Here is a 25,000-nt window from a genome sequence, read left to right on the forward strand (position 1 = left end):
CTCACAGAATTTGGTGTTTTTTCACGTTTGAGAACCTAATGGATGTTAACACATCAGTACGCAGTTATTTTTTCTTTGTTTTTTTTTTTTTGTGTGTCGCGGGCTTCGCACAAAGTGTCTCAGGCTTCTCGCCGGTTTATTTTTAGGGATGGAGCATCTGTGCAAACCGGGCTCTTGTGTCTCGAGTCTTGTCGAGGGGGACCGGCGACAATGATTAGATTGCCCTCTCCTGTCAAGCCTTTGGAGAAAAACAAATAACATATTGGGAGCGTGTTCCGAAATACGGAATGATTGCTCTGCCACCAAAAAAAAAAAAACAAAAAAACACAACCCTAAATCAGCTCACCCGGCTCCTGATGTAATCCCTCGCCACGTTCTCTAAAAGGTGGGTACAGATCCAGGATCAGTGGTTGGGGGGGTGGAACTGATCTGATGAGTCGCAGAGCACAGACAGGCCTGCCATGTTTGTTTCTGCTCCCTTGTTTGACCTGCACTGCATTAAGGCAAAGGGAGAGAGCTCTGTGAGCCGGGCCCCCCTGTAAGCCTGTTATCAGCATGTCTCTTGCATTTTGGTATTCTGCCTTACATAATAAAAAAAAAACGCCACAGTAAAAGAGTGAGCTGTGGAGCCGGGGCACGTCTGAAGGCTCTGCCGTTCCTTTCCAGAGGTGCCTTTGATTTTTTTTTTTGGGGAAAGCGTACGCAAGTTCCATTTGCAGGGAGCCGGCTGGTAGCTGCAGCGGTCTCTTCCGTGCCAGTGGGTGCTATGGATGGCATTATTTCTGCCATTAGCTGTCCACACATCTGCCCGAGGGTAATTATCAAGCATCGATCCCCCCCCCGTGCTCCGTCCCGCTCCGTGTGTCGGTGAGCGCCGACCGCGGCCCCCGCACATGTTCCATTATGACATCATAACACGCTGCAGTGACTTCCCATAAAAAGCCCCATTATGGCGACCGGTGTGTAATATCTGCTGCTTCCAGGAGCTTTGCCAAAGACACTACCGAGCGTGCCCTTTTCAACCCTGCGCGCACACGTCTGCCGCGCCGCCACGCGGTGCTTTGAGCTGAACCTCGTCCTCCGCTCCCATACCTGCGCTTACCTGGCTGTGGCAGATTCACTGCGTTTTTATACGCCAGCCCTGTGGCGTGAAGCAGGTTTAACTGAACCAGTGTCTGCATACGCATGCGTGGTGGTTTAAGCGTGTGTGCGCGTGGGTGTGTGTGTGCATTTGTGTGCGTGTGTGTGTTTGTGTGTTCATTTGTTTGTGTGTGTGTGTGTGTGTGTGTGTGTGTGTGTGTGTGAGTAGTCATGTACAGTGCTTGTTTATGTGTGTGTGTGTGTGTGTGTGTGTGTGTGTGTGTCTGTGTGTGTGTGTGTGTGTGTGTGTGTGTGTGTGTGTTTGTTTGTGCATATGTTTGTGTGTGTGTGTTTGTGTTTGTGTGTTAGTATGTGCATTAGATTGTGTGTGTGTGTTGGTGTGTGCATTTGTTTGTGTGTGTGTGTTTGTGTGTCATGTACAGTGCTTGTTTGTGTGTGTGTTTGTGTGTATGTGTGTGTGTGTGTGTGTGTGTGTGTGTGCGTGTGCGTGAGTAGTCATGTACAGTGCTTGTTTGTGTGTGTGTGTGTGTGTGTGTGTGTGTGTGCGTGTGCGTGTGTGTGTGTGTGCGCGTGTGCGTGAGTAGTCATGTACAGTGCTTGTTTGTGTGTGTGTGTGTGTGTGTGTGTGTGTGTGTGTGTGTGTGTGTGCGTGTGCGTGAGTAGTCATGTACAGTGCTTGTGTGTGTGTGCTTGCGAGTGTGCGCTCTGAGGGACGGTCCGCCCGGGGTCACACTTCCTGAGGAGGCCTGAGACAGCGGAAGGAAGCTGCCTTGCTGTATCATGGTCCTTAAAGGGGAAGCACAGAAAAGCCCTGCCATTTCTTTCCCTTTATCCTCAAGTGGAGCAATACACAGGGAATGAGAGAACCTATATCGCCAACCTCAGCTGCATGCGTCAACACATATCCACTCTTTTCCCCTGTGGCACATCGGCGCGGAGTGACAAGTCTATAAACGGCTTCAAAAATTAGCTCCGTCGTGTTTTTTTTGGAAAATTTTACTTAACAGCATCTGCAAAACCTATTCAAAGCTGAGAAATAGGAAGGGGATGACAAAACTTACTGTTTTCTTAAACTCAGAGTCACGTATAACAACCACCTTCATAAGAAACACGTGCAGTCACCCGTAATGAACAATCGGTCCTGTATAATCCGTAATGGAATCTGCATTAGATATCCATCAAGTGACAACACCACAGCCCCGGCGGGCATTTTCAGCCAAATGTGTTTTATTAAGCAGTCACAGTATGGAAAAAAAAAACCCTTTGCAAGCCGGAGCAAAAGGCAAATCATTCTCTGCAGCTGTAGTGCAGAAACAGCACAATTCACTACCAGGAAAAAAACTGAACAGCACTGAAGACGGAGACAGGAGAGGGAAATAAACTAGCCGGCATCTCTGTTTTCTCAGAACGACGTTATGTTGATAGAGCCTTAACAGGAAGATCTGAGAACTGTGTCGTTTACCAATGAAAAAGACCACCACTTCTAAAACTTCAGGAGAAAAACATACCTTATATATGGAGGAAAGACTCACTCCATTATGTGCTTGCTTGACACTCGTGATATTCAGTCTACCTGTGCCTTTAAAACCAGCTGAATAATACCAAATATAGCGTATTCTACAGGAAGAAGACCACACCCTCACTTGAAAGGACTAAGTCCTCCCTCTCATTCCAGTGTGATTCCGGATTTTCAACACTTGTCAGAAACTGTTTTTTAGGCACCGAAACTGTTGAAGACACAGCGCAATTGGACCGTGACAGGCCCACTGCTCCTGGGCTGTCACGGATGCCGAGGGGACTGTGTACTCTGTCCCAGCCTGAGAGCCACCGCACCGCCACCGTACAGAAGCACGCCGCAGTGCTCGAAAACACGAGGGGGGGGGAGTACAAGGGAGGGCAATAATAATGAAGAGCGTGGATAAGAGATATGACAGAATAATGCACACAGAGGCCGGAGATCACCGCCAAATGTGAACTAACGGGACAGGCTGAGGCGCAGATGACAGTTGTTAAGTTTGACAAGCAGCCACGGGGACGCCTGATCAGCACGAGCCACCAGGCAAGCCGACACCTGTTTCCTCCCAAATACGCGTCACGCGGGTCTTTAATCATGCTAAATTAAGAGTCCCGACAGGCTGCTTAAATCTTTTTACGCAGTAACATAAGGAGACGAGCGGAGCGCGGTGGCCAAGAAAAGCCGCAGGCTTGGCGCGGGGCGCGCGCCGCCCCACGGGCCCCGGCCCGCCTCCCTGTTCCGGCCCGCCTTTTACTGCTGCTGCTGCTGCTGGCAGAAGGAGATTCAGTTGTTCGGCGGTAATAGAGAGGCCTTATTTTTTTATCACCGCCAGCGGCTGGAATTGGAATCTAACCCACAGATGGCCGGAAACCCAGGGCCAAGGGACACCTCTGCACAGAGTCCGTAACAGCACGTCACTGCTGTGAACGTGTGGGCATTACTTCACTGATTCAGACAGTGTCTCAGTTATTTAGTCAAGAATTTATAAGGCATTTAGTTCGTTGTAGTTTGTAGGATGTGGAAAAGCGAATGCTGTGTTCAGTTAGCTGCTGCGGTGCTGGGAATTTGAACGGGGAGAGTGAGAGACTGGGGTCCTTCGAGAGGGCAGATGGTTTCGGATCTATCTCCCTAGGCCACAATAGCCTGGATTCTGTTACTGAAACCCCCGTTAGCGAACGGAGGCTAACGTGACATGGGAGGCACGAGAGTATGGAGTGAGAGAGCACACGAGCGAAGCCCCGCCTCTGGCGAGGGAGGTCAGCTCTCTGCACAGCGCACCCTCGGCGCTGGAGCGGGCCTTTCCGGCTCCACCGCTTCTTTCCTGTGTGCTCCCACAACAGACAGAGGAAGCGACAGGAGCGGGGCTGCACAGAGGCTTTGAAATGCCTGCACGGCGCTTCTCAGCTGTGCAGGGAACAGGAGCTCCAGAGCTCCTCGGATTTTGATTGCTTTGTGCTGTAGACCAGCCTGCCATGGACCGCTATCTGACCCAGTCTGCCACGGACCGCTATCTGCCCCAGCCTGCCATGGATCGCTATCTGCCCCAGCCTGCCACGGACCGCTATCTGCCCCAGCCTGCCACGGACCGCTATCTGACCCAGCCTGCCGTGGACCGCTATCTGACCCAGCCTGCCGTGGACCGCTATCTGACCCAGCCTGCCATGGACCGCTATCTGACCCAGCCTGCCATGGACCGCTATCTGACCCAGCCTGCCATGGACCGCTATCTGCCCCAGCCTGCCGTGGACCGCTATCTGACCCAGCCTGCCATGGACCGCTATCTGACCCAGCCTGCCATGGACCGCTATCTGACCAGCCTGCCATGGACCGCTATCTGACCGGCCTGCCATGGACCGCTATCTGACTGCCCTGCCATGGACCGCTATCTGACCCAGCCTGCCATGGACCGCTATCTGACCCAGCCTGCCATGGACCGCTATCTGACCAGCCTGCCATGGACCGCTATCTGACCGGCCTGCCATGGACCGCTATCTGACCGGCCTGCCATGGACCGCTATCTGACCGGCCTGCCATGGACCGCTATCTTACCCAGGCTGCCATGGACCGCTATCTGACCAGCCTGCCATGGACCGCTATCTGACCAGCCTGCCATGGACCGCTATCTTACCCAGGCTGCCATGGACCGCTATCTGACCCGGCCTGCCATGGACCGCTATCTTACCCAGGCTGCCATGGACCGCTATCTGACCGGCCTGCCATGGACCGCTATCTGACCCGGCCTGCCATGAACCGCTATCTGACCCGGTCTGCCATGGACCGCTATCTGACCCAGTCTGCCATGGACCGCTATCTGACCCAGCCTGCCATGGACCGCTATCTGACCCAGCCTGCCGTGGACCGCTATCTGACCAGCCTGCCATGGACTCGTTTTTCAATTTTCTCACATTTACTCGCCAGCACAGAGCAGAGGAGCTGATGAACTGTTGCTCATTAACAGGTACTGACCACGAATGTGGCCCTGCACCCCCTCCCTCCCCGGCAGCCAGCAGTCAGAAACAGCAAACCACAGCCTTTCAATTAGGCAGCTGGGTTCCTCTTACTGCAAAGCAAACCTCTCAAAAACACTCTTATGTGGCAGCGTTCTACGACGCATATTGTTTCATGAATAGGAGGCTTCTATTCTCCATGTACTGCAGTGGCAAATTCTCTTTCCCAGCTTAAAGCTCTAAGTTACCGCTGGAACGGGCCCAATGTCTCGAGGGGCCCTGCCCGGCTAACGTAAGCCTACAGAGACCTCTGTGCTCACCCAGTACGGATTTTCAAAGTTGTCCCATACAGCTATGACAGAACAATCTGTATAATCACCACAATTTGACGCAAAGCACCATGATGGTAATAAACGGTTGTATTTAATTAAAGCGCTCGCGTAGCCAGCTAGCTTGTTATGACTGTGGGTTGGACCTTGGTCATAAAATACAACTTGCAGACTGCAAAGCAGAGGCAAGCAGCATACTGTACAAGCTTAGCATTCAGCTTTCATTTTAAAGAAGGCTCGGAAGCTTTGTGACAAATGGATGGAAAAAAGTTCTACAGACGTTTTACTCACTGGTCACCGGTACAGTCCAACTGTACAACACAATTCACTTTTTACTGAAAGATATCAGCTTTGTTCTACGACGTCCCGCTTGGCATAAGTTGTCGTGAGCAGGCCAGCTAGGTAGCAACATATCATTCCATGTGGGTAATAGCTACAAAAATATAACGTGCCTTTTGTAGTGTGAAACAGGACACAAATTCCTTTGCTAGTCACCGCTAAAAAAACAATTAATAAACTTACTTGCCAGCTTGTGTTTGGTTATCAAAAGAGTTTGACAGGTAGCAAAAAAAAAACGGATGTTAAATTTGCTTTCTTCAAAACTCAGAATACTACTCTCATGTACGACTTGCTGTGGGGACTAAGATATTTTTCCTTGTAATACATATTTGAAACATTAATTTTCATGTCCCATAGTTTAAGGTACCAAATTATCTCTGCTGCTCTCATTAGGAAGCTACCACTGTTAATTCTCACATTACCTGCTAGACGGCTAGTTTTTTTTTTTGGTTGAGAGACGTCCTACTCAGGGTGTAGGAGGACAGCTCAGTGAGCCACACTGGCTTTGAGCGGGAGAGAGGCCGCAGAATGATCACACCGCTGCTACTCCACGCGGACACAGCCTGACTGTACTGGCGTGTTCATGGCCTAACTAAGCGGTTCAAATGTGTGGCTCACGTTCCCAACTCATCGAAAACTAAAATGGACGGACCCCATTTACCGAACAAACACACACGAGTATAGTTTGGTGATCGTAAGGGTGCCTCCAGTTTTCTTATGGAAATATCACTGATAGCTGCAGTTTTATGCGCATGAAACCCAGAGACATTGGTTTATTATTATTGTTCACGATTGGACGGTCTAAGCCTTCACTGCATTTCTGTCAGAGGAACGCTTTCTACGTTTGGCCAAGCAGGGCTGCTGAATATTTGATGAATTGCTCTGAATATTTGAGGGATTTTTGGCTTGAGAGCCATTTTTAGCTCTGGGTTACAAAGCGAGTGCAGTGTTGTGCCTAACAACAGGCAGAACGCTTGTACGGCAGTTAATCCTCTAACGACCGTCCACAGGGGTAGAGATTTTTGTGCTTTGATATCTCATTCGCTTTGAGCTGCGCTCTGAGCGCCGTCCCGGCTGTGACACGATGAGAGGGCGCGCGGTGCGGACCGCCGAATCACGGGAGACAGGGCCACAATCCTCAACTTTAATATCCTTCCAGCGTGGGCAGAATTGGAAAACGATGACAGGGACACATCCATTACCACACATACTACAGATCGCCGCAGTCTGTCCGCTCACAAAAATATCTCCCTGAAAGCAAACAGAGCGAGGTACAATAATCTCCCGCGGAGCGACTCCTGGATCTAAGAATACGGCCGTGCACAGGCGTCCTTCCAAAACGCTCTCTCCCCTTTCAGCGCCTCTTCAGGTTTCAGCGCTGGAGAGATGCAGAACAGACCAGAACCCTCGCGGGCACACCTGGCGCGGAAGCAGACAGAGGAGGGGCGGAGTCAGGTACAGAGAGGGCAGGGTAAGGCAGAGAAGAGGTTAATTAAAATAGAGAGGGGGTGGAGCAAGGCAGAGAAGAGGTGGGGTAAGATGGAGGTGGGGTCAGACAGAGAAGAGGTGGGGTAAGATAGAGAGGGGGTGGGGTAAGAGTAAGTAAGAGATGAAGACAGCATGCAGAGGAAGACAAGAAGTGATGAAGGGATAGAGGCAAGGAAGTAACGAGGGAGAGATGCAGGGACAGGCAGACAGCAGTCCTGAGGGCAACCAAGGTTACCGTCCAGCTCTGCATACACACACACGCACACACACACACACACAAACACACACGCACACACACGCGCACACACAGGCACACACACAGTTTCTATGCTGCCATCCCTAAGAATGGCAAAGATAGCAGCTGAGCCACTTATATATCTGTCCCTGCACAACACACCATGCAATGCCTCAAGCAGTAATAGATCTGTGGAGATGAGGCTGCGGGGCCAAGCCCCAGATGGGACTCTGCTATTGTGCCCATAAGTAAAGCACACGAAAGCTTCTCTAAGACCTGACAGACACACTGCAAAATGGCCACTGTGTCTTAGTCTGTGCAGGAAGGCAGTCTTTGCAGGCCGAATAAATAATGCACAAAGACACGAAGTGGTTCAGTCAAGCAGACAGACCTAAATCCACTGGCATCAATTTAGCACTGACACCGACATAAAAACCATACACAGACACACAAAACAACACGAATCCACTTTCCGAATGCACTGCACACAGGCCTTTGCAGAGCTCTGTGCAAAGACTGCAGTTCACCCAGACAAGGCATTATGACACATAAACACAGCGGCATCTGATTATGTGCGTCTGCCTTCAGAACCAGCGGGGACCAATCACACGCTAAACCCTCCTCACCGCACCTGTGTTTTCATGCATTAAATGCACTTTCTAGCAAATTAAAGTCAAATGCAAACATTAAAACACACAAATAGGAGTGGCTCACACACACACACACACACACACACACACACACACATATATATGCACACATACATATGCAGACAAACACTGAGCTCCACACACACACACACACACTCACAGACACACTGACATACACAAACACACAAACAAATGTGCACACACACACACGCACACATACATATGCAGACACATGTTGAACTACACATATACACATGCACAAACACACACACACACACACACACACAACTCCACAGGCAGGTTCCGTTACCTTCTCCTTCCTCCTGAAAAGAGCGGAGCTCGGGGTCACCCTCGGCTCACAGTGCAAAGCCCAGCGGTGGCAGCAGCAGCAGCAGCAGAGAGAGAGGCTGCGCGGGGCCGGCCGTGACCGCGGGCGGAAGGAGAATGCACAATGCCCAGCGGGTGGGAGGGGGGCGCTTTCGCAAACACAAGGCCTTGTTGAGAAGCCGCGCAGCTGGGGCGGCCGCCGCCCAGGTCGCGCGCGGGTAAGACAATGTGGCGGGTCTTGTCAAAACACAAATTTAACGCCGCTCGACCAGCGGTTTGGTACAGTGACCCACGGCTCGTTTGCATCTGGGACGGGAGAGAGTGGGCGCGACAGGCCCGGGGCCTCTGCATGTGAAGGCCACGATTGTTGCCCAGCCTGAACTGTTCGCATCGGGGGAAAAAAAAAGGCATTTTCACATTTCCAACGGCTAAAGCGGCTAAATTCTTGTGTCTGATCATTCATTGGCTCGTCTGGACTGAACCCAATAGGGCTGAAGTTAAATTCAAGATGGCTGAAATGCGGAACTGGCAGAACTGGAATCAACAGCAGCAGCTGTGGCCCTCTAACACAGAGGCAGCTATAATACGGGCGTACAGACCGGAGATCAGTAAAAGCTTTGCCCCTGTTAGAAAGCTCTTCCCTTCCCGCTCCACCGCTCTCCCCCCTGTTACTGCTTAACCAAAGTGGTGAGGTCTCTGGGGATGAACAGAGAACGAGAGAGAAAGAGAACGACAGAGAGAAAGGGGGAGTGAGAGAGACTAATCCCTTTCTAACTTACAGAGTGCACTGAGTTCTGAAAGTTCTAGCTGTGTGTCGAATTCTTCCTTGCCCCTGGCGTGTCTCTCAGGGAATGGATGAGACCGCCCCCTTTTTGTTATGATGACTACCTCGTCTTCTCCTCCTCCAATCAGAGGGCTCTTTGCATCCGGCGCCCCGAGAGCTCGCATGTGCCTGTGCGGCCCTGCGAAGGACCCTAAAGAGCGGCCACACCGCTTCAGCGCCAGAGCAAACCTGGCGCAAAAGGTTGCAGCCTTCCTGGGAGCCGCCACCACCGCCGCCTTCTTTTGGGTGCGACAAAAGCCCAAAAAAAGGGCCGGCTGAGACCGATGACACCCCTGCCTCACACCGCCCCCACAAACCCCCCCCTCACACCGCTCCCGTCGGCACCTATTCAGCCGTGAAATCTCTCCCCGGCGCGCAGGTGACACGTACGATTCACAGAGAGCTCCGATCGTGGAGCGGGGGAACAAGCCCGAAGCCCCTCTGAAGTCAGGCATCAAAAGCCGAGGAGGGGGGGGGGGGTGAGGGCGGGGAGGCGGAATCAAAGGCCGCAGACAGGCCCTGCGAGCGCGAGCCGCATTGTGGCCTAATTGAAACAGACGGGCGCTTTGTGCCGCCGATGCTGTGGAAACCCGGCCCCGCGACGGCGCCCGGGCCCTCGGGGGCCGCCCCGCCGGCCCCCAGCAGAGCGCTTCGAGAGGGGATGAGCCGAAAAACCGGCGAAAACTCTGGCTGATGTGGAAAAGCTATTGCTCTTAGTTGGTGAGCACCCTTGCACCAGTTTTGAAACGCAAGACTAGAAGTGCATAATAACATCTACCTGTTCAGCTATTGCCACGAGAGAGATACATTTTCCCTCTTATTTGCACCACGCTGAAATTGGATCAGATAAAATACATTCATTTGAGACACTTTAACAAGCTTTGAGTGTAAAAAGCAAAAAATCACACAGCGTGGCTTTGAAGCCATTTTTTCTAATCTGTTTAATCGGGAAACAGATGAAAAAGTACGTTTCATACCCGTATTACCACTGTCCATAGCAAATGCGATAAACTTATATTTATCTTTAATCCCGTGAGATACTTAACAAATAATTTAAAAATGGCAAACCGGCTTTTTATCTGTCTTTTCAGCGAGGAGAGGCCCGCCTCCGGCTCGCTGCTTCGGATCGGGGAAAGGTAAGTGAAAAGGACCAGCGACAGGTGCTTGCTTCAGTCTCCGCGCCCTCGGCGTCGCATTAGAGCCGTGCCACAAGCATAATTTAGCGCACAGCGGCGGCTAAACACACAGCTCCATTGTGTCTGCATTAAACTGCCAGGAGGAACGTGGGCAATATGCTGAAGAAAGTGAAGGCGCACAATGGAGGAGCAGAACAAATGGGCCCCGGCGCGTTTGGTATCCCGGGGTGCGGAGCGGAGTGCGCATGATCAGCGGCATTTGCAGACACTCGAGAGGGCTTTCTTTAACAGAGTCCCGCTATTAAAGCGTGACAATGGAAATCATTCCGCTCGCTTTGGGTTATCTGCCGGGGTGCGTTCTGCCTCCCCGGCTCATTTTTCAGCAGCGCGATCGCTACCTGGGCGGGGGGGATGGGGGGGGGACGCTGGGCCGCGGTGCGAAACACGGGAATGCGACGCGGACCGTGGGGGAGGGGGGGGGGGGCTGCTGAATATGCGTTCAGTCTCTGTCAGCCTGTTAGCCTGGTAGCGGTTAGCCAGCCACAGAAGCTAACCGGCCGCGGCTGGCCTGCGAGCGTCCTGCTTCCCCGTTTACCGTGGCCTCCCGCCGCTTCACGCGTACCGTTTAGCGAGCAGAGGTGAGAAGCAGCGCGGTGAGAGGCACCAATACTGTCGCCAAGAGTCGGCAACAATGAAGCCAGCATATATGCGAGCCACCGTGGGTGAAGTTTCCTGTGCTTCAAACTTCACTGAAAACTGTCAGCTGGGATGTAACCCAATCTTACAGTCATAGCTTAGAAAAACAAAAACATCCGTGAGTGATACACTGACCTTTCAGAGCAACAAAGTCAATAAATTCTTTCTTTCTTTCTTTCTTTGTTTTTTTCTTTAGCACTGCTCTTCTTCTGTATTATTATTCTGAAATATGCATAAGAGGCACCTGTGCTTGGGGAAGTAATGACATCCAGGGAACAGCCTACTCCCTTTTGCCTGGTTCTAAGCGCGCCCCTGAACAAAAAAAAAACTCTGAGCAAACAATACCGGATGGTGACACTTGCTTTGGATTCAGAGAATGATGGATGTGCCATTGTGTTCCACTCACTGCAGAACAGCTTTGGCTTCAATCGATCACGGAGCGCGGAGCCGGACAAGCCCGACCTGTTCCAAAGGAAATAAAGAGACAATGCACAAAGCAGCCCCATGCTGCTTCTGTGGACTGCCACGGAGCCACTGCTGCCTCAAGCCAGAGGCTGGGACGTCTGTTAGTCTCCATCCACAGGTGTATGATGTGTTCGACAGGACTGACACACACACACGCACGCGCACACACACACACACGCACACAGATTTGAGTTTGGAGTGCCTGCTACTTGGCTGTGTAAGACCCAACTCCACACCTCCATCCCTCTACCCATGAGGCAACATCTCATTCAATTTCCAAGATGCAAACTGCGAAAGCCTTTTATTGCAACAGTGACTTATCTGTGTGTGGCAGCCCTATGTGCTCTCTTACTTGGCAGCGGAAGAGACAATGGACTCCCATACCTGTTCCAGCAGCTGAGAGAGAGAGAGTCCAGCTACGGGCTGCTCTACCTCTGGCCTGGACAGCTGCAGAGTCTCCAGGCTTTCTTTACAACCGCGCTCTTGACCCCCTGATTCAACTAATCATTGTCTTGATGGAACCAATTTAAGTGTTATTGGTTTAAACAGAGATGGAAAATCTGCTGTGGCTCTGCGGGACTGAGGCTTTCAGGCAGCCCTGATCTGGGTGATCAGTGAACCTGCACGGACCGGCTGAGGGAGGGTCGTGCCATCAGCCACGTACAGCACACTGCCTGAACCGACACCTATGCGCTTCTCTCTTCCTCTCGTCTTTCTATCTATGTGCGTCTCTCTTTCCCTCTCTTTCTCTCTGTCCTTCTCTGTCTCTGTCTCCCTCTGTCTCTCTGTATCAGTCTCTGTCTCTGTCTGTCTGCCTCTCTCTCTCTCTCTATGTGTGTGTCTCTCTTTCTCCGTCCTTCTCTGTCTCTCTCTCCCTGTCCCTCTGTCTCTGTGTCAGTCTCCATCTCTGTCTGTCTGGCCCTGTCTGCCTGTTTGTCTGCCTCTGTCTCTCCCTCCTTACATGTGTGTCCCTCTCTGTCCTTCTCTGTCTCTCTCTCTCCCTATCCTTCTAGTTTCTCTCTCTCTCTCTCTCTCTCTCTGTGTATCACTCTATCGCCGTCTGTCTGCCTCTGTCTGCCTGCTTGTCTGCCTCTGTCTCTCTCTCTCTCCCTGTTCCACACAAACACTTGCTCTTTGGCTCTCTCTGTCTCTGTTTTTTTTCTCATTTTTACCTTTTTCTGTGTGTTCCTGTAAAGCACTCTTTGTCTCTCAGTCTCAGCGTTATCTCTGCCTACCTGTTTCAGCCTGAGGCGCGGGGGGGGAATCGAGCAGTAACCCACACCTGCCATTCTATACCGCGCCACACGCACACACAGACTTTAAACTTAAAAACAGTTAAATATTTAACCTGTTCCCTGGTCTGCGCAAATGCCACCAAGGAGCTGACAGGGCAGGGCCGGCTGCGGCGTTAGTGAAACCCACACCGCAGGCCCAACAGAGAGCGAGTCCCGGGGGCTCAGCGACACCCCCCGCGCACCGCTGTCCCCAATTCCCACTGACAGGTCAGAGAAGGGAGCGATGGGGCCCCTTTCATCGGCCCATACCCCCCTCCAACCACCCCCACCCTGCGCCTCTCCACCCCTAACACCTCACTGAAAGCCTCTGTGCCTGCATGTATGTGCACCCGCGTGAGTGAGAGAGAGAGAGAGACAGACAGACAGAGAATGAGAGAAAGACAAAGTGAGAGAGAGAGAGAAACACAGACAGAGAGTGACAGAGAGAGAGTGAGAAAGAGAGAGTAAGAGAGAAAGAGAAAGAGCAAGAGAGAGAGAGACAAAGAGTGACAGAGAAAAAGAGAGTGAGACAGACAGACAGAGAGAGAATGAGAGAGTTTCAATCCCTTTCAGGGAGAGACACACTCCCGTACCTTTTGGAAGGAAAGCCAGAGCGTGCCACTTTAGCCGCCAAATATGTAGCCTCCTGCCGCAAGCTAGGGAACAACCAGAGGAACCATAATTAAGGTTTATAATTACCATTTGTTTGTTTTGTTTTATTATGATCATGACTATGATTATTAATCCTAGATAATTTATTATCTGTGGTATACGTACTGAGCGTTATCTGCAGGCAACACTTTCACTTGAACAGTCATGCCAATAAAGCATATTTTAAACTTAATTTAAATTTGAGAGACTGAGAGAGACAGAGAAAGAGAGAAAGAGAGAGACAGAGAAAGAAAGAGATAGAGAGACAGAGAGGGAGAGAGAGAGAAAGACAGTCAGAAAGAGAAAGCAACAGACAGAGAGAGAATGAGAGAGTGAGAGACAGAGAGAGAGAGAGAGAGAGACAGAGAGAGAGGGGGAAAGAGAGAGGGTCTGTCCTGTTTGCGCTGGCGCCTATCCACTCTCCTCCATGTGACAGAGCAGTCACATGCCATCCGAGAGCCATAACGAGAGCTATCAGCTCCGTGCAGAAACCACATGACCTACAGAATGCCAGCTGTAACAGGCAGGGGGAGACCGGGGAGCGGAGGACTGTGCGGTTTTGAGAGCGGGGCGCGCTCTGATGGAGGCTCCGCACGCTAGCAAAGCCCGGGCTGCACGCCGCTCCTCCGCAATCAGCCCAGCGCTGCTGCGCTTAATCATTAACAGTCTTCTCAGAGACCGTGCGCCTGGCTCGCTTTCTCAGCGGCTGCGGACCCACCGCAGCCCAGTTTTGTCGGGGCGGCAGTGTAGCACGGTGGTAAGGCGCAGGGCTTGTAACTGAAAGGTTGCCGGTTCGATTCCCGCTGGGGTACTGCTATTGTACCCTTGGGCAAGGTACTTAACCCAGGATTGCCTCAGTAACTACCCAGCTGTATAAATTAGTAACCTGTAAAAAAACTGTAACCTATATAAGTAGCTTTGGATAAGAGCTTCTGTTAAATGTCCGTAACGTAATGTAATGTTGGACTTGAAGGCTGGGCCTCACGTAGGTTTAAGCCGACCGCAGTATGAAGGCTCTCCCCCAGCAGCGATGGGTAGCAATGGCCCTATGGGTGGCATGCCCTGTGCGCCATGTGACGCTCCAGGGAGGAGCAGGCCAGAGACGGGCGGGTGCGTTCGCCGCAGTGCTGCGGTGTCGTTCCCCAGTAAAGAGGCGGCACCAGCAAGGGCACGGCGCGAACAGGGCCGGGACTTCATCGGGTCCTGTCACAAAACGCACCGCGTCCCCGCTGCTCGGGGCCCCTTCGGCGCTGGCATCCACGGACACCACTTGACAGCCGGCCAGCGCGTGAGTCATGCCTCTAACATAGACCCATTGTCAGCCTACCCCTGCCGCTCTGGCCAATCAGACGGCTCCTTCACTGTCGGTTCCCTGAACGTGGAGCCAATCCTGCCTCGGCTATTCCCCGATTTGCAGAAACAGCTATGCGAAAGACAGGCGCTATGTACAGTTGATGAGGCTGCTTCAATCCACAGAGAGAGAGTGTCCCACTCTCACTTGAGTTCAGCCAAATAATATTGCTGTATTTTTTCCCAAAAAAATGACACCCACCCTGATCCCCACCCCTTATCCTGTTTTAATAGGTGCCAGAATCGGGGTCGAGTTCATTTCAATTCAACCACTTCAACAAATGAGCTCAAATTCAATTCATTTATTGAAAAAAACCTCCAGTGAAACTACCGGTTGGCTTTCGATCCGTTCATTGAATTTCAGTTCATTCCCTGAACCGTCTGAACCCACTGACTGCGTGGTGTCAAATGAATCCGCGTCTTTGTTTTGGGAATGGATTCTGCTCCACAAACCCGATTTCTGGGCAGCGCGGAAGCAGCGCTTCCCAGAGCTTCGCATAACTGAACCCTGCGTCCCCACGGCATGTGACTGCGGTGTTACGCCAGGTTACACCTGCCCTGTCCCGGAATGGCCCCTGCTACACCGCTGCTGCTCAAAATACACGCGCGATCACGACGGGCAGGGGGGGTAGCACACTGTGCAAAGAAGGTTCAGCCCTATACGCGATCGCTTCAGTTCCAGCGGTGTGGGTAGTGCTGCTTGAAAGAAAACACAGGCTACTTCTTGCTGTTGCTTAGCAGCTGCCTTCGTGTCCTGAGCAGGGGTCAGCTGATCGAGGTCTGGGGGCCGATTTGGACCCCCGAGATGAAAGAAACACCGCCCCCTTGCCCTCGCCTCGAGGCGGCGCAAAGGATCCCTGCACCAGGTTGGATGGCCAGAAAACAAAAGCGTGGCTGATGGGGGTAACAGCAACACTGGCGTTCCCCCATCGATCCCATTGCTCCCGTCTCTATTGTGCTGGAAGTCGCTCTGGATAAGCGCGTCTGCTAAATGCGTGTAATGCAACGTGATGTAACGTGATGTAATGTGAAGTAATGATCCAGCCACAGATGCCGAGCGCAGCTCCCTTTGAGACCGGCCCACGGGCAACACCGGCTTTAGCAACGGCCAACCTCTGCGAGACAAAGGGAAAGGGCTAGAGGAAGCTGGGAGCCAGGCGTGTGTGGGCAGCGCCGCTGTCGAGGAAAAAAGGCGGCAGCTCAGAGCGGTGGAACGTGTTCCTGGCACTGAGAGAGAGAGAGAGAGAGAGCGGGGCGGAGCACACACGCGCTAATCCCCGGCCTCCCCTGGCACACCCAGTCTGCCCAGCGTACGAAAGATCTCCGCTGTGGCCCGCGAAAAACACACGCGTCCGTGCCGCTCGTCCACCCCCCCCCCCCCCCCCCCCCCCCCCCGCCCCCCGAATCCCCCCCCCCCCACCCCTCCCCACGCTCACCACCTCCCGCCCCATCCCGTTCCTGGTGCTTCCAGCGTCTGTGATTCCCCCGTGCGAGCCGGCGGAGGTGAACTGTGCGAAAGTTCATCGTTTGGCCGATGTGGGCCACACGGATCATGTGACAGGAGCTGTCAGGCTCCAGCGCGGTGCGCCTTCCGCGGCGAGCGTCTTGCAGGGTGAAGACGGTTCGTGACCGCAGGGCCTTCAGGAGCGCTCTGTTATCTCTCCACTCTGATTCGCCGCTGCTGGACCTCCCCACCGAGATCACAGAACGACTGCCAAGCATCCCGGAGTCCCCGGCCACCGCTGCTGACTGACATCATGTTCCCGTCCATTCAACTATCCACCCACTTCAAACAGTTTTAAAACTGTTCATGAGGACATTGCGTGTGCCACCTACTGCAACCTGTGCACAAACACCAAACAACACTGCCCAACCAAAAAACAGGACGGTGCTTCCACCTCAGCTAAACAACTGGACAACCATACCCAGCTCTTTCCAGCATCCACTGCGACGAATCACCAAAGAGAACATTTACATGTAAATGTATTCCTGCAACCAAAGAAAAGGTCCACATCTGCCAAACAATTCAGTTAAATCTACGTCACGAAATCAGACAGGGACATTCATTGAGCCCGGTTGGATTCAATTAGCCTGATGCTAATGCACGAAACACTATATACATGCGCTGGCCATAGACCACGCGGAGGGAAATGGCACAGAACAAATCGATGCGTACAATGCAAAACATAATAAAGGCGGCCGTTGCGGGGGGAAAAAACACCCGGCATGCCAAGTGCATGAATTAATCATAGGGAGCGATAAGGCCGGGGCTGGGATTCGGCGTGTCACCGCTACGGTAACGGAGGAGCGGACGGTCAGACGCGGTAGCGCGGACATGGCAGAGCAGATAAGGGCCACCTGGGCGTGTCTCTGTCTGCGGCGCCGTCAGCCAGGGACCGTTTATCTCGGGCTCCGGGCATCTCTCCGCCGAGCTAGCGGGAAGCGATAGCGGCAGCGGCGGGATGGGGCGGCTCCCGGGTTGGGAAGAGGAAGCGAGCAGCGTGCCAGCACGTGCTGGAACCGCCGCAGGGCTCAGCGTCTGCCAGGGCACGGGCGCGGGAAGGGGGCGGGGCTGGGAGGCGGAGCGCACATTCTCACTGCTGCGCTTTAAAGGCCGGTTCTGACGTCCGGCTCTCGCTTCCAAACTCGCTTCCCCGTGATTATGCTGCTACACTTTTTCAGGGCAATACCCGAGCCCGCCGTGCCTTTTTTTTTTATTTATTTTTTTTCATTGTGTTCTTTTTTTTCAGTTGCTATAGCAATCCCAGAGAGATCTTTGCGTGAGGTACAACAGTTCAAAGCAGCCAGCACTTTGGACGCGGTCCAAGCGTTGAACCGCTGCCGGCGGTGTAGTGAAGGGCACCGGCTCCGAGCGCACGCCGCTCTGCAGATGAGGAGGAGGGAGGCTAATCAGCGAGATGCAAAAGCATGCGGGCCCGCTGCGGAGCGCGGAGGGCAGAGAGGGGAGAGGGGAGGCGCCCGAGCGCGGGTCGCCCAGGAGCTCCTGCAGGCAGCTCAGTCGCCTCTCGACGAAGGTTAATGATTCCCCCGAGGGGGGGATAGTTTCGGCGTGGCTTTCGGCTCGCCTCCTGCAGGGGGGCGTGGCGATTTTTGCACGAATGGCTCGACTGTGTTGCTCTTTCTCCCCGATCGGTCCCATACGTTCGCGTGTGTGTGTTTGCGTGTGTGTGCGTGTGTGTGCGTGTGCAAGCGTTTGCGTGTGTGTCTGCTTGCATGTGTGTGCGTGTGTGTGTGCGCGCGCGCATGAGTCTGCGTGTGTGTGTGGTCCCTCGGCCGTGACTCACGCTCTGACTCAGGCGGGATCCTCTGCCTCATACGCAGCGGCTGTCAGAGAGCGCTCCACCCCCCGCCCTCCCCCCCCCCCCCACCCCCCCCCTGCACGCGCTCACGGGAGGAATGGGGGCGCGAGCCGCAGCCCTGCTTTGTTTGGGTTGTTACTGTTCTTATTTTGGCAGGGGGGGTGAGAGGGGGATGAGCGCGGTGGGCCCCGGCGGAGAGCGGAGCCCGGGGAGCGACCGGCCGCGGGACAGCGTGTCCGCACCGCGCAGCCCGCCGAACACGAGACAGGGGGAACAGACGGGTTCCTCATCTTATTACTCCAGCTGAGTTCATTAAATGAGCACAATAGTCAAAGAGGAAACACAAAAACAGAAAAAAAACAAAGAACAGACCTCTGGGATTCCCCTGCTGATAACAACACAGTCCCTCTTGCTGCCTCTTCAAATTTTGCTGCAGCAACAACATATACCCAATTCAACCTAATTTCACAATATTATTATTCATGTATGTTATAATACAATGTGGCAGGACACTGAGTTTTTTAGCCGCTGTGACAGTGCTGTTCTGTGTGTCAGTTTCTGCTGGGTTAGGTTATGCTAAACCAGTTTATCACATTACATTACTGCCATCCACATTAGTGTCATTTAGCAGACGTTCTTATCCAGAGCGACTTGTATCCTACGTACAGCTGCATGCTGGGTAGCGTAACTGGACGGAGGGCAGCGTCCCCCTGCTCAGGAGCAGCCAGGCTCGGAGCACGGCTCTATGGCGGAGGTCCGGGGCCGCCCCACGCTGCCCTGCAACAGAATCCTCCTGCTCACACTTACAGCTTCCTGTCCGCGGGCCTCCCCCTCCATAATGAGTTCCTGCCCGGCGGACGCCGCGGGCCCAGGCAGGCGCTAACGACCGCTGCTCGGATAGCGATCTTGGCCGTTGCGGGCCGGGGGCGGCCCGGCAAATTCAATAAAGAGCCGCCTCCACTGCCCTAATGCATCACAGGCCCACCATCTGAGCTCTGTAATCATGAGCTGCTGCGACCCCCCCCCCCCCCCCCCCCCAACTCCCCCCCCAAATTGTACCAAATGGCCGCAATTGCATTCTGGGTAGAGAGAACACACATTCAAGCACAGCCTGAAGCCTGAGTCAGCTAAACGGCGGGGGTACGCCGTCGCGCGGGCGATGCGAAAGCCGTCGCCCTGTGAGGTAATTAGTCACTCACTTAATTGATTCCTAAACCGCATATGTACGCAGACACCATGAAATACGCATACATGGCTCTCCGCTTCATTAGAATGTGAGTGTCAACATCCACGGTGAACTGCATTTATAACGCAGACGCGCAGGGCGAGAGTGAGAGAGGGAGAGAGGGAGTGGAGATAACAGAGAGAAGGAACAGGTGTAGGGGGGCATGGAGAGGTAGAGCGGAAAAAGGAAGTAACTTGAGTGAAAATAGTGAGCGACACTAATAACATGTGCTATCACCTCTGCTTCCTGTCTAATCCAAAACCCAAAACAGACAGAGACAGAGAAAAACAGATTGCAAAAGAGAGGGTTAGCTAATGCATAGGCTGGAGGGTAGACACGGAAAAAGCCAGGGCAACAAGAAGGAGGGAGTGGAGCAAACTGAAAAGACACCAACTGTAAGTGCACTTGGGAGGGAAATCATTTTTTCGCGCGACTTTGCCAGTCTCGTTTACAACTCCTCCCGTAATTTCTCCCTCCCTGAGTAAAAAGAGAAGGGGAGATGGGAGACAGGGGTGCAGGGAGGAAGGCGGTGCTCGCCCAGGAAGAGCCCGTCTTGCAGGGGTCGCCGGGCTGCAGGGGGGGGGGTAGTTTCTGTGGAGGTTTCTCGGCTGAGCAGGGCCGCCGACATGTGGGGTGACAGGCGTGCAGGAAGAGAGAGGCCCTGGGTGCTCCGTCAGGCACTGCGTGATTTAGGCTTTTTGACTGCGGGCCAAGATTCCAGGGGAAACACAGCAAACACAACACCGGGCCAAAAAAGACTTGAGCGGCCCGAAAACAAAAAAAAAAAAGGAGTGGGGGGTCTGTGGAAGGGGCTGTGGGGTGGGAGGGGGAGGAGGTTTCCACAGAGCGTGCAGAGGGAGATCAGGCCGACGCACGCTATCTCCGGGAGACAGTGGGAAAGAGAATGGGGGGGAAAAAATCAGGCGAATGGGATGGCAAACCGGGATTACGGTGCAGTTTTAAAGGGCTGGACCGGGGCCAGGGCGAGCGCGGCCGGGCTGGAGGCGGCTGACACGAGCGGCCATGCCACCCCTGCAGTGTCGCTCTGTCTGAGACGCCCTCCTCCGGACGCTCACTCCTTTTTTCAGCCGCTGCAGCGAGCCCGCCCCCATGCACCCCGGCAAAGGAACCAGACCGAAAGTTGAAAGGTGGGGGAAACCCTGGGTCAGGCGCTGTGCCCTCAGCCACTCGGAGCAGGGCGCGTGGCAGGGGTGTACCCTCTGTGTCAACCCTGCGTCCTCTCACTCGAGAAACAAGGAGGGGGACAGTGCCGCTGTGACTGTTGCTTCCGCTAGACACAAACAACTCTTACCCCGTCAAAGTGTCAAATCTGACCACAACGGCTCAGAGAGCTGCCGGCGCCTCCCCTCCTCTGAGGCCTAATCAGAGCACAGCCCATTGCCCTAGAATTTATCTGCGATTCAAACAAAAGCCACCGGCCGAGGTGCACCGAGCCCCTGTTCTTTCCTTTATCAGCATGTTCTATTAATAGCGTGTTGCTGTGCCACTTGTACGGCATGTTCCACAAAACACCAACGCCCACCCCTTCTGGATTGGCCGGTTGTTCATGTCTCCGGCTGCTAAGCTGCCTCTGAAGTGCAGCTGAGTTCTGAACGGGACCACAAGATTGCCTGTGTGATTCCCGAGCAGCTCACCGCTGCTGTGCAAACCGAGCCACATTTTCTTAAGTGTATATCCAGCTTTAAAAATGTCACTTGAGAAACTTTAAACTGTGTAAGTCCCACTGGGAGAAAAGAGGCTTCTAGTATGTACAGAAAAAGTGCTTCCCAAAATCCCGCCTGGAGATTCCAAAGAGGACATGATCTCAGTTGTACAGAGTGTCCCGGGTCCCCTGTGCACTAACACACACACTCACACAGACACACACACATACACAGACACGCACACGCATAGGCACAAAAGCACACTTACATAACGAGCGCCACATCTCTGTAGCGCTCTCAGGGAGCATCTAACTGAACTTACTGTACTGACACAGCAAGGGGAAAATATGTGACGCGCTGACAGTGCCTCCATGACGGGGTCAGAGGTCGGCCGGGATTAAAGAGCGCACAGAGCGAGGAGAGGCCGAGCGCGCTGGGATCAGCAAAAAAAAAAAAAAAGATAGCGCAGAGCTGCGGAGACCAGTTGTGCAAGTGGACGGGGGGGGGGGACGGGGGGGGGCGGGGGGGGGGGGGGGGGCAGAGGGGGGAGGTGCCTAGCTTCTTCTAGCACACCACGTTCCCAGTTAACCTTGGCTGCTGTGGCAGGGGTCCAAGTCGGTGCCGGGCCAGACTGTACACAGGCTCCTTCTCTGCTCCCCTGTTACGCAATACTGATAAGCGAGGCCAAGATCACAGCCAGGGGTGGGGGGGGTGGGGGGGTCATGAGGGAGACCTGCTCTCTGAGGCATGGAAATGGCCAGGGGTGGGGTCAGCGTGGGGTCAAGCGAGAGGGGTGGGGGGGGGGGGGGGCTAACGTTAACTGGGGGAAGACATTCCGGTCCACCCGGCCCACCTCGGCTGAAGCGCGAGATGAAGTATTGAGTTCTGTTTCGCGGTGGGGGGGGGGGGAGGGGGGGGGTCATGCTTGGAGCAGTGGTGAGGTGCAAAGAGCTAGAGAGGTACAGCAAGCAAGGGTTATGATCTTTCACGTCCCTACATCACAGGTTCTTTTGATGAGAACGCTGAGGCCCACAGCTTCATTTCCGGCCTGCCACCGCGCTCTGTGTTTGTGTGTGTGTGTGTGTGTGTGCGTGCACGTGTATATGAGTGTGTGTGTGTATGTGAGTAAGAGTGTAACTGCATCTTCCACAGGCCGTGCTTTGTGAGTCAGTGTCCTGCTCTTTGAAGCCTGACATAAAGGGAGGGGACGACCCTTTAAACTCTCGCCTGTGCGCTCAGCAAAATAAACCTGAACTTCCAGTTCCTCCGTGTTGTCAAGGCATTTGTTCTACATGGACCGGCGCAGGTGGGCATGTATAAGTGCGTGTGTAAGAGCAAGTGTGTGTGTGTGTGTGTGTGTGTGTGTGTGTGTGTGTGTGTGTCTTTCTCTCATGTCTATGTCTTCACAGGGCCTCTCTCCTTCCCGCTCCCTGCCAGTTTCGTCGCATATTCCTCTCCCTCCCTCTCCAGCGTCCTCAGCAAATGTTCACCCCCGGTTTCATTTAGACGGCAGAAAGCTGAGCTCATTTGCGTGGCAGTTCTGGAAAAGCAGTAAGGATGAAAAAAAAAAAAAAAGGAGAAGCCCCCCTGCTCCACCCCCGCCTGCCCTCGCTCCCCCCCAATCCCCCCCATCCCCCCCCCCGTCCGCTCGCCGGCTTCTCCCCTGGGCTTCATTGTGAGCATGTCAGGAATTTATGCAAGCGCCGAGCATGACGCTGCAACCGCTGCTTGTCAAAGCTCACAGAGGGTCTCCCGAGCCTCGCCAGACCTATCCGAGAGCCTTCACGTAGCGAAAAATGACTACCGCTGGCATCATTATGAAGGATAAAAGTTTGTTGGGTGTTTGAATTTTTTTTTTTGGTACATTTTTTCCCTTTAAAAATTTTTCCACCTAATATATCATCACTACATTGTGTCTGGAATTCATTTTGAAGCTGTGTCACGTATTTTTTTATTATGTGGATGAAAGGTGTGAGGAAGAAAGGTGAAAAGGTACATTCACTGAAACAGAGAACGGAGGGGTGCATATTTACTTGAAACGGGTTAATTATTCAAGAGAACATAAAGAAGCGAGTTTTCTCCGTAGTTAGGTGAAACAGTCATTTCTGAAAATGTGAGCGCTCCCTTTCAAACATAACTAGCAAATAATAAATAAAGAAAACCTGCTTTTAGCAAATGACCTCCAAAGGACTGTGACCATGTGAATTGTCATGTAAATTTGCTTTTTGTTAATGGCAGCGCTTACTGTTTAATGGTTCATAGCTGATATTAAAGATGTAATTCCTGAAAAACCTGTCTGCTGTTCATGAGGACACTGTATTTGTTTGATCTAAAGATAAACCTGACAACAATGGGGGAAAAAGGATACGAGACGCATTAAAGGATTCAGGCAGTGAAACACATAAGCACACATAAGACAGCGATATTAAAATGCATTTCGCCACTTGTGCCAGCGTAATGTAAGGTACACGGACCTTCGTACGCAGTGACCTTCAAAGCTTTTCAAAATTGCCTTGACACCTAGTTCCACCGCGGTGTAGGTTTTGCTTTTGAGCAAATCTGATTTTATTTTACTGCCCTTTGTCTCTGCCTAGAAGAACACATCTGAGGGGCGATGTGAAAAATACACATAAGATCAACGTCTACCAAAAGCTAACAGAGTCCGCGCTGGCCCCAAAATGAAATATTCACGCTCATCCCCATAACAGGATTTCTCATCCTCTGTAACTTGCATATCATTACCGTAATCCACTCTTATTGTTAAAAGATTCATTTCAGTAAAAAGCTGACATGATTAAGATGAGCAGAAAACGTTGCCTAAATTTGTGCTACACACATTCATATTGCACAGTTCATATAATCCACCATTTAACAAATAACAGCAAAAAGAAGGTCTCAAAGCAAACTAATGAAATGAATTGATAATTCTTATATTTGTTGAAAAGGGCGTTTATCATTCTATTTATTCAAATCAATAAGTTAAATTGCATTATCAAAATGCGTACATTAGGTAGGACATGACACATTCGGCTCATGATACAATACATTTCACGAAATGGAGCTCATGGTACAAAATTCGATAATAATAATTTGGTAATTTGATTTGCCATCACATTCTCAGGGCCACAAAACATTTTGTCCTTTTCGGATTTCTCAGAATTCTTATTTTACGCTATTTCGTGTCATTCCTGGTGCATATCATACTCCCAGCGTAATGACCCATAAATCACTACATTAATATGCAGCACAATGTATCAATTTAACAATATATGTATGTGTCGCTATTCTCAAGAAAGGACTAATCTGATGCAGCCGCGCCATGAATGTGACGGAAGGTTTTGAGACATTGTGCCATAACCCGTGGCAATGCTCATCCCAGTGAGCGTCAGCACACTCTCGCTGGTTTGTTTTTTTTTCACATAGATAAAATCTTATTGTTCAGATACTGTTTGGCACGTGAGGAAGACGGATTCCTGTGTTTGCTATGCGCTGTTGATGTTTAATAATGCCCCGATGTCATTTTTATCATGCAGAGATTATTCAACGACTGCAGTGCAGGTCACTGCGGTGTGACCGCAATGTAAAGAAATGTATTGGTCAGCTGTATTTTTGTCCTGGCATAGCTCTTGAGTAACTCTTGGGTTACTTCAAAATCCTGAAACATATAACTGCTGCACACACACACACACACACACACACACACACACACGTACCAGCATGTTCTTTCTCAGGGCCAAATGGCCCACTTTTCACAGGAATTCAGTCAACTGAGAAAAGGCTAATCTCTAAAATGTTACTTATTTATCTTGCCAGCAAAGCAATAGTCCACACCTGTGTTAGCCTAAGTATACCCGGACATGCAAAAACACACGGAGCCTGTGTTCCCCACGCTATTACATTCCATTACATTATCGGCATTTAGCAGATGCTCTTATCCAGAGCAACTTACGTAGGTTACATTTTT

The 25,000-nt window shown here is 52.3% G+C and overlaps 1 protein-coding gene across 3 annotated transcripts in view; it reads right to left on the reverse strand.

Moving 5' to 3' along the window:
* Window positions 1-25,000, reverse strand: part of LOC118793946 (thyroid hormone receptor alpha-like) — a 117,783-nt gene that overhangs the window by 62,319 nt on the left and 30,464 nt on the right. The window contains exon 1 of one of the 3 annotated variants that reach the window (XM_036552041.1): window positions 13,420-13,539. The exons of the other annotated variants lie outside the window; for them this stretch is intronic. The gene's annotated coding sequence lies outside the window, so the exon portion shown is untranslated. Of the gene's footprint in view, window positions 1-13,419; window positions 13,540-25,000 lie in introns of those variants that run through there. 3 annotated transcript variants of the gene reach the window in all.

Source organism: Megalops cyprinoides, chromosome 19 (genome assembly GCF_013368585.1).
Source record: "Megalops cyprinoides isolate fMegCyp1 chromosome 19, fMegCyp1.pri, whole genome shotgun sequence".
NCBI classification, from domain to species: domain Eukaryota; kingdom Metazoa; phylum Chordata; class Actinopteri; order Elopiformes; family Megalopidae; genus Megalops; species Megalops cyprinoides.